The sequence below is a fragment of the Etheostoma spectabile genome, chromosome 23 (assembly GCF_008692095.1).
Source record: "Etheostoma spectabile isolate EspeVRDwgs_2016 chromosome 23, UIUC_Espe_1.0, whole genome shotgun sequence".
In the NCBI taxonomy this organism is placed as follows: Eukaryota; Metazoa; Chordata; class Actinopteri; order Perciformes; family Percidae; genus Etheostoma; species Etheostoma spectabile.
The window spans coordinates 179,921-195,164 of NC_045755.1; the positions used below are offsets into that span (position 1 = coordinate 179,921).

Sequence of the window (15,244 nt, forward strand, 5' to 3'; positions counted from 1 at the left end):
AATATGGTAGACCTGGTCCTCCATAAACCATGTAGCTACAACCTGGGTAAGGTTTCAAGTTGGCCTTAAGGGCCTGACGCACCGTCAGTCGCCGCCGATGAATACTTTCTGAAGTTGCATTTTATGCTGCCCTCAGGTGCTATCGGAATTATGGTAAATGCAAGTTTTCGAATTGAAAGTTGCACATAAACACTCCCTCAACTCATTATTTTCAACATAAAAAATTCATAATTCCAACTTCACAAGTGGGAAGTAGGATCTTCTGACTAGCACATAAAAGCAGCATAGCTTTTTTCTGTGGATAACGTAAACTGTTTAACATATAACTGTGTGTTTGGCTTTATTGTGTGCAACCATGGATGAAGATAGGATGAATCTAAAGTCAATCAAGTTTGTCACAAACTAATGGAAGTTTCTTGAGGAAATTGCGGAAAGGCAGCACTACTTGACCTACTGCAAAGGCCAAAAAGTCAACTGACTGTAGAGACTTTAGAGCCACAGCCTGCTCGTTTGTCATCTCTCTCCTTTTTTCACTCTTCTACCGCTGTGTTCTGTGTTTACTCTGATGTTTATAGTTTTTAATTTAAGTTGGCTGTTGGTCTTCATTTCAGTCAATTTCAGTTCAATTCAGTCAGTAAATTTGTGTAAAATATTAAAAATAGACCTACGTAGAGTACATTCTTTTTTAAATATATTGCCTGATTGTGGTCCTGTGTATAGCATAATGCTATGCTGCATGTCTGAATAAGGCATCTGTTATTTAAAGAATACACGTTGGACAGGATCAGCAAAAATAAATACTCATAATTAGAAGTATAAAATAAATTATATAAAATAAAATAAATAAATAAATATAACATAATTAGTTGATTGCACTGTAAAATGTTGATTAATTATACACTGGTTTCATGAAAATAAGCTAAACTAAATTGTGGCGATAGCAATGGCTCTCCTACAATGTGACACAAGTGTGTGAAAGAAACATTAAGATGTTACATTTGACTAATGTAGAAGATGGCCGGCAGGCTCGTAAGCTTGCTTGCTCGCTAGGGGGATAATTGTTTAGCAGTGCATACAGTGCAGAGAGAGGGAGGTCTATTATGGTCTTTGTATTACTCTTGTATTACCGTCAAACGCCGCCTACCAAGAGCCTGGGTCTGTCCGAGGTTTCTGCCTAAAAGGAAGTTTTTCCTCGCCACTGTCGCACTGTTGCTTGCTCTGGAGGAAACTACTAGAACTGTTGGGTCCTTGTAAATTCTGGAGTGTGGTCTAGACCTACTCTATCTGTAAAGTGTCTTGAGATAACTCTTGTTATGAATTGATACTATAAATAAAATTGAATTGAATTGAATTGAATTGTATTAAAATTCACGGTATAGGATATTTGCTTATTAAACTTATTTTTTCTCGACCACAGGATCGTCGAACGTTGCAATTCCACCATTGGCCACTAAGCCCATGGTTGCTTTAAGACATGGTACTGATCTTGGGGGCTTGGTGCTCTCACAGTTTGTCTGCTTTCCTCACTACGGTTTTCAAGCTGCCAATCAGATGGATTGGCTGTTCAGCAGATGGTCGATGCCAACCAACAAAGTTGAATTGGCCAAAAAAAGCAGCCAAAGGCCGATGCGTGGTGATGGTGTGCACACACCATACAAACTAGGGTGATGTCACAGCAGTTGCCTTGGTGTATCAGGGCCTTTAAACTGCACAAACACTGTGGAGCGAAGGATATTCACAAGCTCACAACTGCACAGGAAGTAGCTCTGGCCAAAGCTGAACAGCTGAACCCTCCATTAGATCTGAGAATGTAAAAAGAAAATGTAGAGTCCCTGGTGCTCATAAGCCCGGCCAGCTGCTGGCCCCAAAAAGAGAGAGTACCATGTCCCTAACCCCCCACACCCTCCAGTGATCAGTTCAAACAGCTGGTGTTTTCTGTGCCAGCTCTGGCAGTATGCTCAAACACAGTAATGGAGTCCATGTCAACACCGGATAGGACCTGCATGAGGAATGCAAGCAGCAGTGAAGGAAGAGTTTAGAAACCAGTGCACACAGAGAAGAGGATGCATACCCTGTGAACACTGCCAGGCTTCTAAAAAACCCTCCCCTCCTTTGTTGTTGGGTAGGTGGGTGCTCGACCACATCGCCAGAAAACTCCACCTGTTCCTACAACAGCATACACAACAGTCAGATGTTCTTCTTCTGTAATGTACTGTTCATATAGTGTATTGTTTTTACGTTGTTTAAATCATGTTATGTATTGAATCACCTTACAGAAATCAAAACATATTACATTCTGTAAAAAAATATCTGTCCAATCTGCGTTTTCTCTCATATGACTATGCACTATTATGCAGCGGCTTTGTGCGGCGTTTAGCACTGTCCATGAATGAATTCTGATTCATTTAAAGAAATGCCATGAAACCAGAGCACGTTTTCCTCCCATCCCTGAATGCTATGTGGAGTAGCCAGACTCTCAAGGACGGTCTGGCAAAGCAAGACTAACTTACAAAAAACATAATTGAAAAATAATATAATAATAATTGAATTGAAAAACTAATCTAAAAAATCTATATTTTGATTCAGTAAGTCATAAATCTGAAACAATAAATTATAACTTTGACTTTGTCATAATTCTGATGCTTAAACAATGATTTTTCATCAATTTGTATTATCTTCCTGGTAGAATGGCCATCCATAGTTTCCATAGCATATTTTATGAATTTTATGAAAATTATTAAGTAAGGGTTTAAATAAATACTTTAAAATTAATTAAAGTAACAACAGGTGCAAAACTGAATGTAGTTACAGTGACCATAAAGGCAAAGGATGAAGAGTCCTCAATGTTACAGTCTGACAGTAAAACCTACTGAAATGCATCTGGACAAAGTATTCCAAAAAACATCTGTGAAACCCAATACCTTTAAGTGCAGACGCCACTTCTGCTGGTAGAGCCTCTCTCCCACCGCCCCAAACCAGCCCCCTCCTGTCTACACCAGCGAAGAGAAATGGCAGCATTGTCTTTTACAGAGTAGCACTCTTTGATGTTGCCTGGACCTAACCCTATGAATCACTTGTTGGCCCAGCTGCTATAAGTGATTCGGTGAGAAATGCCTTTGTCCTGCTGAGTACCTTGTACCGGCCACCATTCACATAAGCCCCACCTATTAGAAGAGGTGGGCCACTCACCATGCACTCTCTCCAGCATCACATTAGCTGTTTGAATCTTGAATGTAGACAACTCTTGAGACAACTTGTAGACAGCTTGGTGTAATCCTGTTTCTCTTGTCCAGCATACTTTTGCATAGAACATGGCAAGTCTAAAGAAAGAAACATTACTGGCCCAGCAATAGGTTCTAAGAAGGCAGAATGAAAAAACAGGGTGGTGTTACAGGAAACACTACAGGGTAATAGAAATCCAAACAGAAGGAGCATGAATGTGTTCAACGAACCTAATGACAGCTTCCCTATTTGACTGTGAGCCTTGTGTGAAAAGCTGACAGCATATCCCAAAGACTCATGGAGTGTCTGAAACAGACAGGGTAAATTCTCCAGGGAGCATGAATGGACTTTATAAAATGTTATTGTATATCAAAAACAATAAGGCTGTCAACACAAGCCACGTAATGGTTCACATTTCACTCGCTATATGTGTGTAAATGTGACCCCTATTTTACAATATTTTATGTAATTTTCTATTTTATTTTATTTTGTTCCCTATTTTACAGTGTATTTTTTCCCTGCCAAAACCTAGGTGGCCTACACTCAGTACTATGCCTGAACGCATAATGTGTAGATACACACGAAGGACTGAAGCACTGCTATACAAAAGCTTTAATCACGACATTGGAAAGCTGTTTTACCATCCAAGCATTTCAGTGGAAGCACCTTTAAATTTAAGTGAGAGCAGTGTGTGAGCTCAAAGTGTCTGTTAGTGGTCCATTCTTGTTGTTTGCGCTATCAGCTGATGCTGAAGCTACTGCAACCACTTTCAACCTTAATTACTGGGGATGAGACACTGATGAAATGCATATAAATAAACAAGATAGACAAAGTTACATGTGTAATGACAGCCTCAAATCTTCTTTAAAGCTGGTAAAGTTGATGCCGTTCATAAAAACCACTTTTCGTCACATTTTCTCAGACTATAACTATATTCTGACAGTACTGCATCAATCAGATCATCTGTGAAAAAAACTTTGGTAGTAGTGCTCCTACTGGCATTAGGAAAGCAACCAATCAGAGCTGTGGAAGCTCTAACACCCCTTTCACACCAATGGCTCAATCAGGTTTATAGCCAGGTTGATGGTGTGTGTTTGAATGAGATAACACTCCTCGATCTCGACTTCAAGACCCAGGGCGCCAGGTGGGTTTGATCAGGGTAAACTTCACTGTGAATTGCACATGACCTGGGCTGCTACAGTCATGACGGGACAAATTATGTGATTGGTTGGAAATGACAGTGGGGAACTTATCACAAGTGTCCGCCTATGTATGCCGCACACTTTTATTAATTTATTAATTTTTTGTTAGTTTATTAGGGGGGCTTTGATATCGGTATCAGGACTGAAAAAGTTGGATCGGTGGATCCCTAGTTACCACTTAACGTTATTTACTTTTCATCCCCTATGGGACATAAGCCCGCAAGAAGATCTCTCAATCGAATTGATTACTTGGTAAATCATGCTGTTCATCTCCCTGGACAGGTGCATCCTTTCTAGATTTCAGAGGGCCTGAAGGAGAGCACTGTTGTTGCCAACTTGGCCTTGTTTGTGGTGTGACTAGTCTCACATTGCCAGACCTTCCTCCACAGCAATGTGGAAGAGGGTCTGGCAAGTCCATGCAGCATTCCGAGATGGGAGAAAAAAACAATCACAATCGTACGGAGCAACGGCACCTTGGCTCAGTCCTTGTTGCATTGGCCGTGGGTTCAGTTCAAACCAGCGACCCTTTGCTTTGTCGCACTGTTGCTTGCTCTGGAGGAAACTATTAGAACTGTTGGGTCCTTGTAAATTCTGGAGTGTGGTCTATCTGTAAAGTGTCTTGAGATAACTCTTGTTATGAATTGATACTATAAATAAAATTGAATTGAATTGAATTAAAATTGAATTTGCTGCATGTCATTTCCCCTTTTCTCTCCCACTTTCCTGTCTTAATCTGTCCTATAAATAGACAACGGCGGGCTACTGTGGCTCAGTGGTAGAGCGGTTGCCTGCCAATCAGAAGGTTGGTGGTTCGATCCCCGCCCCTGCAGTCATTGTTGAAGTGTCCTTGGGCAAGACACTGAACCCCGAGTTGCCCCCGGTGCTGCGCATCGGAGTGTGAATGTGTGTGTGAATGTTTATCTGATGAGCAGGTGGCACCTTGTACGGCAGCCCCGGCCACAGTGTACGAATGTGTGTGAATGGTGAATGTTTCCTGTAGATGTAAAAGCGCTTTGAGCAGTTGTTAAGACTGGAAAAGCGCTATATAAATACAGCACATTTACAATAGAAAGAAAAATAATCTAAAAAAGACAGCAATACTTACATCTAAGTTTTTTTTATACTTTAGTAGTACAATAAAATAATGCATAATAATCTTGAAACCATGAGATTCTTCCGTATTGTACCAAAAAAATCTACAATCGTAGCATCCCTAGTCACAAACTTTCTCACTTTACAGCTCTGCCTAGTTTGACCGCAGTTCATAAGCAGTCACTGACACTGCCTTAGAGAGTCCTCGGCTATGATTTGTTGTTTTCCTTCACAGAGAATCTACTACTGTCAATATTAGTGATAGTTCCAGCAAATATGACAAAATATTTTTATGGAAGTTACCTATTGAACCTTTAAGTACTATAGACTACATTACTATATTACAACACCACAAACAACATCTTCACAATTACAACAGCTTTAGATTATATTTTCTAAAAGTTATAGTCCTACTACAACGTTTTGACATGTAATTCATGTATATGATTAATAAATGTTAATAACTGTATCTGATATGTATTTGTGTACGTGCACCTGATTGGACTGTATGTATAAAGTGTAACTCTCTGCTGTCCTTGTAGTTAAAGTGTTAATAATCCTATAAAATAGGTGCTGCTGCTGTTTGCTCTGGTTAACCGTTACTGGGCTTTCTAACCTTTGGACCTCCTTTGAAGCCAAATGGATAATTTGACCAATGCCCCCTGCACAAACAAAAGTCTGCATGGATGAAAAGTCAGTCATGAGATATGCATTGGATAAAATGCTGTGTAGAGTTAGCCTATAAATCTAGACGCACCATAGCAGCAGCAAATATAAATTGCAGCCAGGGTCAGTTTAGCAATTCTCCGTTGACGTGCGAGCTGGACAACCAAACTCTAGTCAAGCCAATAACATTGTGTATAGAGTCGGTGGGCGGGCTTAACATCATGAAGGCAGAGTTGCGACAGTTCTCCGTGAATTCCCTGCTACTTGAAAACAAAGAAGATGGCTGTTGCTGCTAGCGAACAGCAATATTTCGACTCAGCTTTGGCCATGACTCTGGAAGACTTGGAGTTAAGCTAAAAGAACAAAGAACGGCACTGAAAAAGGAAGATGTGTTGGGAGTTTTGCAAAAGTTCAGTCTATCAACTAGCGTTGCTTTGGTTGGTTGTAGTGCTCTTCTATTGTGTGTAGAGGGAATTTGAAAGGAAACCATTTATCCTGCCCCTCAGATTGAGCCCTGCCAAAGTTGAGTTCCCAAACCCAACATCTTGATGTGGGTCTAGCTTGTCAGGCTAGTGCAGAGTGTGAACATGGAATGTTCATCATTTAAATTGTTAAAATGTTGCCAAAGAGAACACTTAGGTAGGTAAACATTTGATTAATCACTTGGGAATTCACAGACTGCTGAAGTGAACTGTCTATGGGAAACATTTATTTATATGACTCAATTTATTATGGAAGCTACAGTGTGCAACTAAAATAATTATTTCTTTGAAGTGGTTAATTATGGTCTATTACTTAACTGACACATGTTAAAACCAAACCTTAAAGGGATTAATCAAATTTACATTCAAATGATGAAATTTAGAATGAATGATTGGTTGGCTTGTTTTTATCTGCATCTGAAAAACAGCTGGAAGGGAAAAAAACAGCAATGTCAAATACGAAAGAATCAGATTCAGTGTGCATAGGCTCGTAGAGATTGATGAATTCAAATTTTTTAATTGACGTGTGATTTATAAACACAAACTGTACATGTTTGGTCGAAAATAAAATTTAGACCAACATTTCCAATCTGAAGTACAATGTAGTCAGAAAAGCAGATAACACTAACTGAACACTTTCATGCTCCTTTAATTTTGATGACCCTGACAAACTGAAAGCTTTTTACACATACAGTACCTCTGCCTTGGCCAAAACGTAACAGTTTTTGCATCACAAGTCATACAACTCTAAAGTTGTCTTTCCTTCTGTCCATACACATTATTTCTTTTCTCTATCATTCTTCTATCGCATTCTTTTCTTTTTTTTCAACAACTTTGCTAGGCCTTGAACTTGACCCCATGTGACTTCCGTACATGAGTGGCCAACCAGATTCAGGCTTGGGGTTTTTGAAAGAAGCGAAGACTATTAAATCTTGGTAGTCAACAACACTCACATGTCTTCCGTGGGAGAGTCTGATTACAGCATGTTATTGTGTGGGTGACTCCAGACTAACTTGTTCAAACAAGCAAGTCTTCCTCTAAAAATGAAAGTACTGTATTCAAAAGGTTATGTGGATGTTCTTCTGTTGACTCAATCACTGCATAGCATCAAAAATACAGAAGAAAACACAATCAAATTACACTTAAACACCACTGCTACCCCATAGTTTTTCCTCTTAAACAACCAACATACCATATGGCTTAGGATAAAAGCCATATGCATATGAAGTGATGGAAATAAACCACGAGTCTTAAAGACAGGCAAGTAGCACTAGCGCGCCCCCTGCCAGCCATTACACCCCACCAGACTTGTGAATTGTGAATCAGAAATCCAACTAAACCCGGCGATTAGGGGGAATTTGCCCAAGGGCCCTTTGTACAGAAGAAAAATGTCTGTCGTTGCAAGGAATGTGGAAAATTCCTAGCAGACAAGAAGGCTTTTGTTGGTAGGGTTTTGGGGGGTGCTCTGAAAGGAAAGAAAGACGCAGAAAAATTGGATCGGCGCCTCTGCTGTTTGAAGAGAAATCTGTTCCCAGAGTACCTCAAAGGAAAAGAGGAAGAAAAGTAGATATGCAATATGTCTGCTTAGACTTTATAAATATTTATTTGCTTCTTGTTTGGTGTATTGAATTTTGCATTTATACAGAATAGGTTTTGTTTGTTCAGCATATTTTCAGTGTCTTGGAACCATTTGATGTAAATGCATGTGGCGCTTTCCCAGCATGTATGCGTGGCTGCTTTGAAACAGGAAGGATCTATGCATGGCACTCAGCTCTGCCTTGTTTTAACAGAGTGTTGCAGATGTTATGAATTAACCTGTCGGGCCTGGAACAGCTCACTTTCTGCTTTATAATAGTGGTAGCAGAAATACTTTAATGACGTAAATGTCCACATCAATTTAAAGAATTTAAAAGAAATGCATTGTGAAAGGAATACGGAAAAATCCAAGCTATCACTACACAAACAGCCAGGAAACCAAAGGACAGCCATGCAACTTCCTATGTTAAACAAATATTGAATGTGGGTAAGTAAGTGCTCAACTTCTCTGAATGCACTAAAAATGTGCATCTGAGAATTTTGTAAGGGGGTGTGCTTTATCCCAATGTACCTGCAGAAATTCAGCTTGTAGGCATGTAATTAGTTAACTTGACTTTTCCTGACACTAACTGCCAGTCCACATATGATTGTGTTTGACATATTAGTGTGAAATTACACTAACACAATAGTGATGGCCTAATGTTACCAGGGGAATTCCTGATGAAGCCCTGAAGTAGGTCAACAAGCCAATTATCAGAGTGAAATGATTAAACTCTTCCAGAGGGAGGAAAAAAATGGGTGGGAGTTAGGGGATGGAGGGATAGGTGACATGTGGAAACCTCCAAAGATCCCAGAGAACTCCTTATGTTTGTAAAGTCCCTATCTGAAAAAAGGCCTCTAGGGGCTGGAATTCAGCCTTTCAGCCCGGCCGCAGCTGATGCTGGAGGAAGGTGGGGGGTTGAGAATTTACGGAATGAGGCAAAGCTGCTGCCCACCCCCGAGACCCTTCAGTGTTTCTCTGTAGTCTTGATTCTCTTTTTCTCTCACTCTTACAATTAGCCCGGGGAAGGATTATTATAGGGCAACCAATCTAAAAATAATTAAATGCACCTCATCCAGTCACATCTAGATCATGACACAAAAACAGTCACTACAAATAAAAACCTTACAGGCTGTTCTCATGAACCATTCGTACATATATTTTATATCGAAAAAGTAATGCACTGTAATTTATATGTATTGCACACATTTATTGCTGTATACACCACAGTAACTACTGCTGTAGAAGACCAGCAGTAGAGAGGATGTCGGTGTGGATGGGTTGGTCATAAAACACAGCGGGGAGCGGGGAGCAGGGAACGGAGAGCGGGGAGCAGAGAGCGGAAATTGTCTCCTGGAACCCTCTAAACGGTTCTGCAGATTTCACCAACTCAAATTTTAGACTTTTTCAGACCTTTTTAAGACCTGTTTGAAACAATTACCCAATATACTCATTCCCACTTGTGTTTAGTAACCGTGTGGAGGACCCAAAACACCTCCGCTCTTAGTGATCCAAAGCAACATGGAGGTCGCTTACGGGAGTTGCGGAGCTGCTGTGTGGGTCTTGCCTAGGCAGATCTGGGGATGGGCCTGGGGTTGGAGATGGAGATGGAGCCACCAGATACTTGGAAGAACTGACTGATGGCTTGGCTCGTTTGCTGGAGACCCCTCACAGCAGTTCGATGTTTCTCACTTTTTGAATGAGACTCCAGAGCCTGTACACCCAACGTTTAATTACTTTCTTGTATAAGAAGCAGTAGGCTTCAAATACTTTATTAGGAACTGGCTTTAAACAAGACCTAAATTCAAGAAATATATCTCTAAACTTGCAGTTCCCCATATTGTTTTATGTCTGTGGTACAATCCAAAAGAGACTCGCGCCAATAACACAAAAGTGGATTGGCTGCAACATAAGTTACATAAGTTGGTGGTGTTATGGGACAGCATGAAGAAGGACCCAGACGCGGAGTAGCAGGCAAAGGGAACTAATGTTTATAAGTGCCAGTTCAACAAAACACAGGAGCAACGGAAGGAGTCCAAAAAACAATCCAAATGAGGGCTCATGGAAACACAAATCCAAAGGGAAAAAACAGGTCAGCAGGGAAACTCACAGGGGGTGGTTGGAGCTCCGACAGGTAGGCCAAGGACGACAGGGAAACAAGTAGGCTGGAAGACACACAGGGCACCGCGACAAGCAAACAACTGGAATGCAAACAAGACTGGATGATCCAACAAGAGACAAAGGAACACTGGGGTTAAATACAGAGGTAATGAGTAACGGGGACAGGTAACATCAGGTGGATCACATTAGGGCGGGGGCTGACAATCAGACAAACAAAGTGAAGCTAGACAAGCAAGACAAGACACGAAGCTGACTACCAAAATAAAGCGGAAAGTAAACAAACAGCAACGGAGAAGACAGGGCCAGTAACACAGGACCACAGAAAACAGACAACAACAAGGAGGCCAAAGGAAGGGAAACATACACCCAAACAAAAACCCCAAACCACAACAGTACCCCCCCCCCCCCCAAGACAGATTCCATGTCAAAAACCCAAACAAAACCCAAAAGAAAACGAAAAACACCCGAGAGGGCGGAAGACACCGGGAAAGAGGGGACCGAGGGACGGGGAAACCAGGGGGCCAAAGGCACTAGGGACAGAAGCAAACAGGGAGCACAGGGGACAAAGACAAAAGGGGTCAGGCCTCTGGTCAGGGTCGGGTGGTCTGGTTGGTCGGTCTGGGTCAGGGGGTCCGGTCGGTGGGTCAGGGTCTGTGGGGCCGGTCGGCCGGTCTGGGTCAGGGGGGCCAGTTGGCTGGTCTGGATCTAGGGGGCAGGTTGGCTGGTCAGGGTCTAGGGGGCCGGTCGGCCGGTCTGGGGGGCCGGTCGGCCGGTCTGGGTCTGGGGGGCCGGTCGGCCGGTCTGGGTCTGGGGGGCCGGTCGGCCGGTCTGGGACTGTTCCCAGGGAGGACTGAGCAGTGGACACTCCCTGGGAGCTTGTCTTAGCGGGTGCCGGCTGGGGGTCCGAGGCGGATCCCAGGGAGGACTGTTCAGTGCACACTCCATGGGCGTCCGTCTCTACAGGCGCCGGCTGGGGATCCGCATCATTTGCGGGAGCCGGCGGCTGGGGGTCCGCTTCGTCGGCGGGAGCCGGCGGCTGGGGGTCCGCTTCGTCGGCGGCTGGGGGTCTGCTTTGTCGGCGGGAGCCGGCGGCTGGGGGTCCGCTTCGTCGGCGGGAGCCGGCGGCTGGGGGTCCGCCTCGACGGCGGAGACCGGCGGCTGGGGGTCCGCCTCGACGGCGGAGACCGGCGGCTGGAGGTCCGCCTCGACGGCGGAAGCTGGCGGCTGGGGTTTCGCCGTGGCGGCAACAGCTTGAAGGGAAAAATTGTCTTGTAATGTTCCTTTTCTGCTGTGCTGGTCTGCACGTGGGCGCAAACGGTAGCAACCTAACAGCAATATTTATTTCAGCAAGTTACTCACATTGGACTGCAGTTCCTAGGGATGTTGGCCTTGATCGTCAGCACCTGCCTCGCCGCATTGCCTCGTCGCACTGCCCTGCTGTGACCTAAACAGCTGGCCTGCAGCCAACATTCCAACTCACAAGCCGTTGGCTCTGAACCAGCCAGATTCACTCGGTTTCATCATGGCGGAGGACCTGCATGTTCAAATTAACTGGGACATCCGGCCCTTCAAAGTTAGGCAGTCTCATTGGGCTGCGTTTTGGTCATTCATCTTGCTGCCCACTGGTAATGCGGATCGGGTCACTGTGGCATGGTTCCAAGACTGTATGGCTGCAGCCTGAAGCATCCCATGTCATGTTGTCCCGTCTTGTGCTGTCTCGTCTCATGCCGAGGTGTGTCCAACAGTAAGTTCATAGGGTCAAAAATAGGAAATTGTGAATTAATTTTCTGACGGAGTCACAGGTAAGTTCGTGACCACGTTTGTTGCAATCAATTGAAAAACGTAAAAATAAACAATTGTAGCCATACATATTGCTTGCTGATTTCTGGATGTTATTGTTTGTCCCTGACGTTAACGTACAGTTGATGAAACCTGTAACAGCAACGCAGCCATTTCTGCCAACTAACGGCAGGATTTCCTGAGGAGGGATAAGGATCTGCACACACGAACAAGAATACAACAATAAACAAGTTACACTCTTTCCAAGACTCCTTTTTATTTTTATATTCTATAATGTTGTCACTCTTCACTGGGACATTGCTGCAAATACAATTGCATGACGAGGGGGAGGCTCCAGGTTGCAGCCATAGAAGGAATTTTATAGGAATTATTATTTTATAGACAGACATATATTAAGTATTTTATTCATCAGTATGATAGTCTGCATTTATCTTGTAGCATTGGTTCTCTTCTCCTAATGCAGCATGTTAAGCATGCTGCTTCAGCCTCATCGGGAGGCAGCTCTTTTATCCAAATACTTTGATCTGGTATGAATACTCACTTATGTCTCTCTTACTCAATGTGTTTTGTTTTTATGCATGTTGATAGGCAGCAGAGTAGCTGCTATGCATTTTGTCACATTCTTGTGACGTGTCTTCAGCCCGGGTGTTCAGGTCAAAAACGTCATACTTTTTCCTTTATGGTGGCCATTGGATGTATAAAGCAACAATTTAGCATCTATTTGTAGATTTTATTAATATATGGTGCACCATATAATGTTAAGGTTAATTATAAATCGTTTGAGGTGGGGAGTTTATAATATCACTAATCCACAGGATAGGTTTTTAACTTTACAAAAGAAGGAAGAGAAGCATTGAAATGTTTCCAGCTCTTCCACAAAGAGGCATATTGAACTCATTTTACAGTTCAAGTCACAGTTGGCTGCAGTTTGCAGTTACATTGCGGATAGCACCAAAAGCTTCTAAAGCATCAGTAACCACCTCAGCAGAGCACTGACTTTAACCATATTATCATTACCGGTGTCGTTGCTTGTAGTCAAGAGGATCCCGGGAGCCCGGACCTCGGGCAGCCAATTCCACTTGGCATTTTGCATAAAATAGCCTTGACTTCTGGTAAGCATACATATAACTGTGGTGTGCCCTTTGCGGTCTGTTTGTCTTGTCACGTCTTCAGAGTATTATTGTACTGGGCTTTAAAAAGTAAATAAATAAATGGTTACATAAATAAATACACATTACATTACACCTTTCTTTTGCAGGCATTCCATTTTTAGTTTTTAGTAGTGATGTTTTTTTTCATGGTTTATATTTCTATTTCATTTTCTTGTCTTTTGAATTTTTTGACTGTATTACATTTTATTGTGAAGCCTTTTGCAATCTTTATCTGTGAAATGTGCTATATAATCACATTATTTACTTACTTACTTAAATTGCCACTGGCCCAAGATGCCAAGATTGTGAAGGCATTACATGGAACCGGCTCAAAATGGTGTAATTTTGAATTGTTTTTATTTTGCAGGTATCATATTGCTGCAACCTGAGTGCCGACATTCTATTTTCCTTTGTGTTTGCGAGTCGCACACCGCTGTGATACCGGGATCTATTTTGCCTTATGTTTGCCGGCTATGTCTAAATGCAGGAATAATTTTGCTCTTGTTTTGGGGGTTTAATCACTACATTACGAGTTATTTCATTTATATGGCATTTTCTCTATTCTATATGTTATTCATTCATTTTTTAACTATTTATCATACTGGGTAGGATTGCCAGTGCTGTGCCGAGGATGATAAAAATGGTTAGGATTTTATTTTGCATTGTGTTTGCTGGCATGAGCCGCCATATAGCGGGGATGCCGGGATTTATTTTGCTAGACCTCTTTGCAAAAGCTGGGTCGTCGGTCTTCACCTGCTTACTCATCGCATATTCGTCTAGATGTCAACGACGTCTTTGCAAACCAACGATACCTAAAGCCATATTCTGGTAACCTTGCATTTAACCAGTGGTGGTGTTCTCTTTTTCACCGTTGTGTATGTCTCACATCCACGGAATCATTCTGTTCATTTAATTTATAAATTAAAATAGGAGATGCTGTGTCATGCCAATGACCAAAGTACCAGAAGTATTTTGCGGACTGCTTTGGGGACGAATCACTAAATTTTCTTTTTTTTTTATTTACAGATCATTGCTGCAGTTAGGGTAAGTATACTTTCTTTCTTTCTTCTATCACTTTAATTCTCGTAACATTTGGGGGATTGTCTTGGCTTCCTTACCCCTTTTACAAATTATTCTTTAACAATGGAGTCTAAGCTCCAAAGACTGTGTAGTTTATTATGCTTATGTACAATAAATCTTTGCATATCTGCAAACAAGTCTCTCCTGATTGAAATAGTTTTAGACTGCCGGGGGACTTCCTTCCTTTGACACACTGAGTTCCTCTCTCCTCTCCCTTTCCATCTGTGTAAAAACATGTCCCAGAAATACTTGTTACTAACCTAGCTCTGGGGAGCTTATTCCCTGCAGCCCTTATGTTTTCTGTTGCCCAGCAGTTTTCCTTGGATTAGGGTGGCTCCAGAGGTTTTTCCCTAAAAGGACGTTTTTCCTCGCCACTGTCGCACTTTTCAATTCAATTCAATTGTATTCATAGTAGGACTGAACGATATTGTGTTTTAGCATCGACATCACGATGTGCGCATGCACGTTAGTCACATTGCAGGATGTTGAGATGTTGACATAATCCTTTTTTGCTGCTTGATAGAAAAGTAAACTTCCACCGTGCTACTTTTACATGATTATTACCGTCCGACCCTTCCCCTTTAAGACAGATAGACGTGTTGGCAACGTGTGTTTGTGACGTTAGTGCGACGGGGTTTGTTATGAGAAGTGAAGCTCTTCGTGTGTATAAAAAGTACCGTAGGCAGCAGCTGCAGCTGGCACAGGGATGCGCATAGTTTTGATGGGTAGCCTAGTCAGTGAAGCTACAGCAGTCAGTGTTTAATGTTTGATGCAAATACGAACTAAATCACCTGATTGCAACATAATCACGTCTCCCGGCCACTTCCCCCCGCAGAAAGCTGCTACCAGCCA

At 42.4% G+C, this 15,244-nt stretch overlaps 1 protein-coding gene and 1 long non-coding RNA gene across 2 annotated transcripts in view; one reads left to right on the forward strand and one right to left on the reverse strand.

The window, feature by feature from the left end:
• Window positions 1-15,244, reverse strand: part of hmga2 (high mobility group AT-hook 2) — a 72,498-nt gene that overhangs the window by 22,391 nt on the left and 34,863 nt on the right. The gene's annotated exons all lie outside the window — the stretch shown is intronic.
• LOC116673213 (uncharacterized) overlaps window positions 1-15,244 on the forward strand; it is a 20,360-nt gene that overhangs the window by 3,262 nt on the left and 1,854 nt on the right. Inside the window, exon 2 of the long non-coding RNA XR_004327786.1 lies at window positions 12,754-12,757. This is a non-coding gene — a long non-coding RNA (uncharacterized LOC116673213). The remainder of the gene's footprint in view (window positions 1-12,753; window positions 12,758-15,244) is intronic.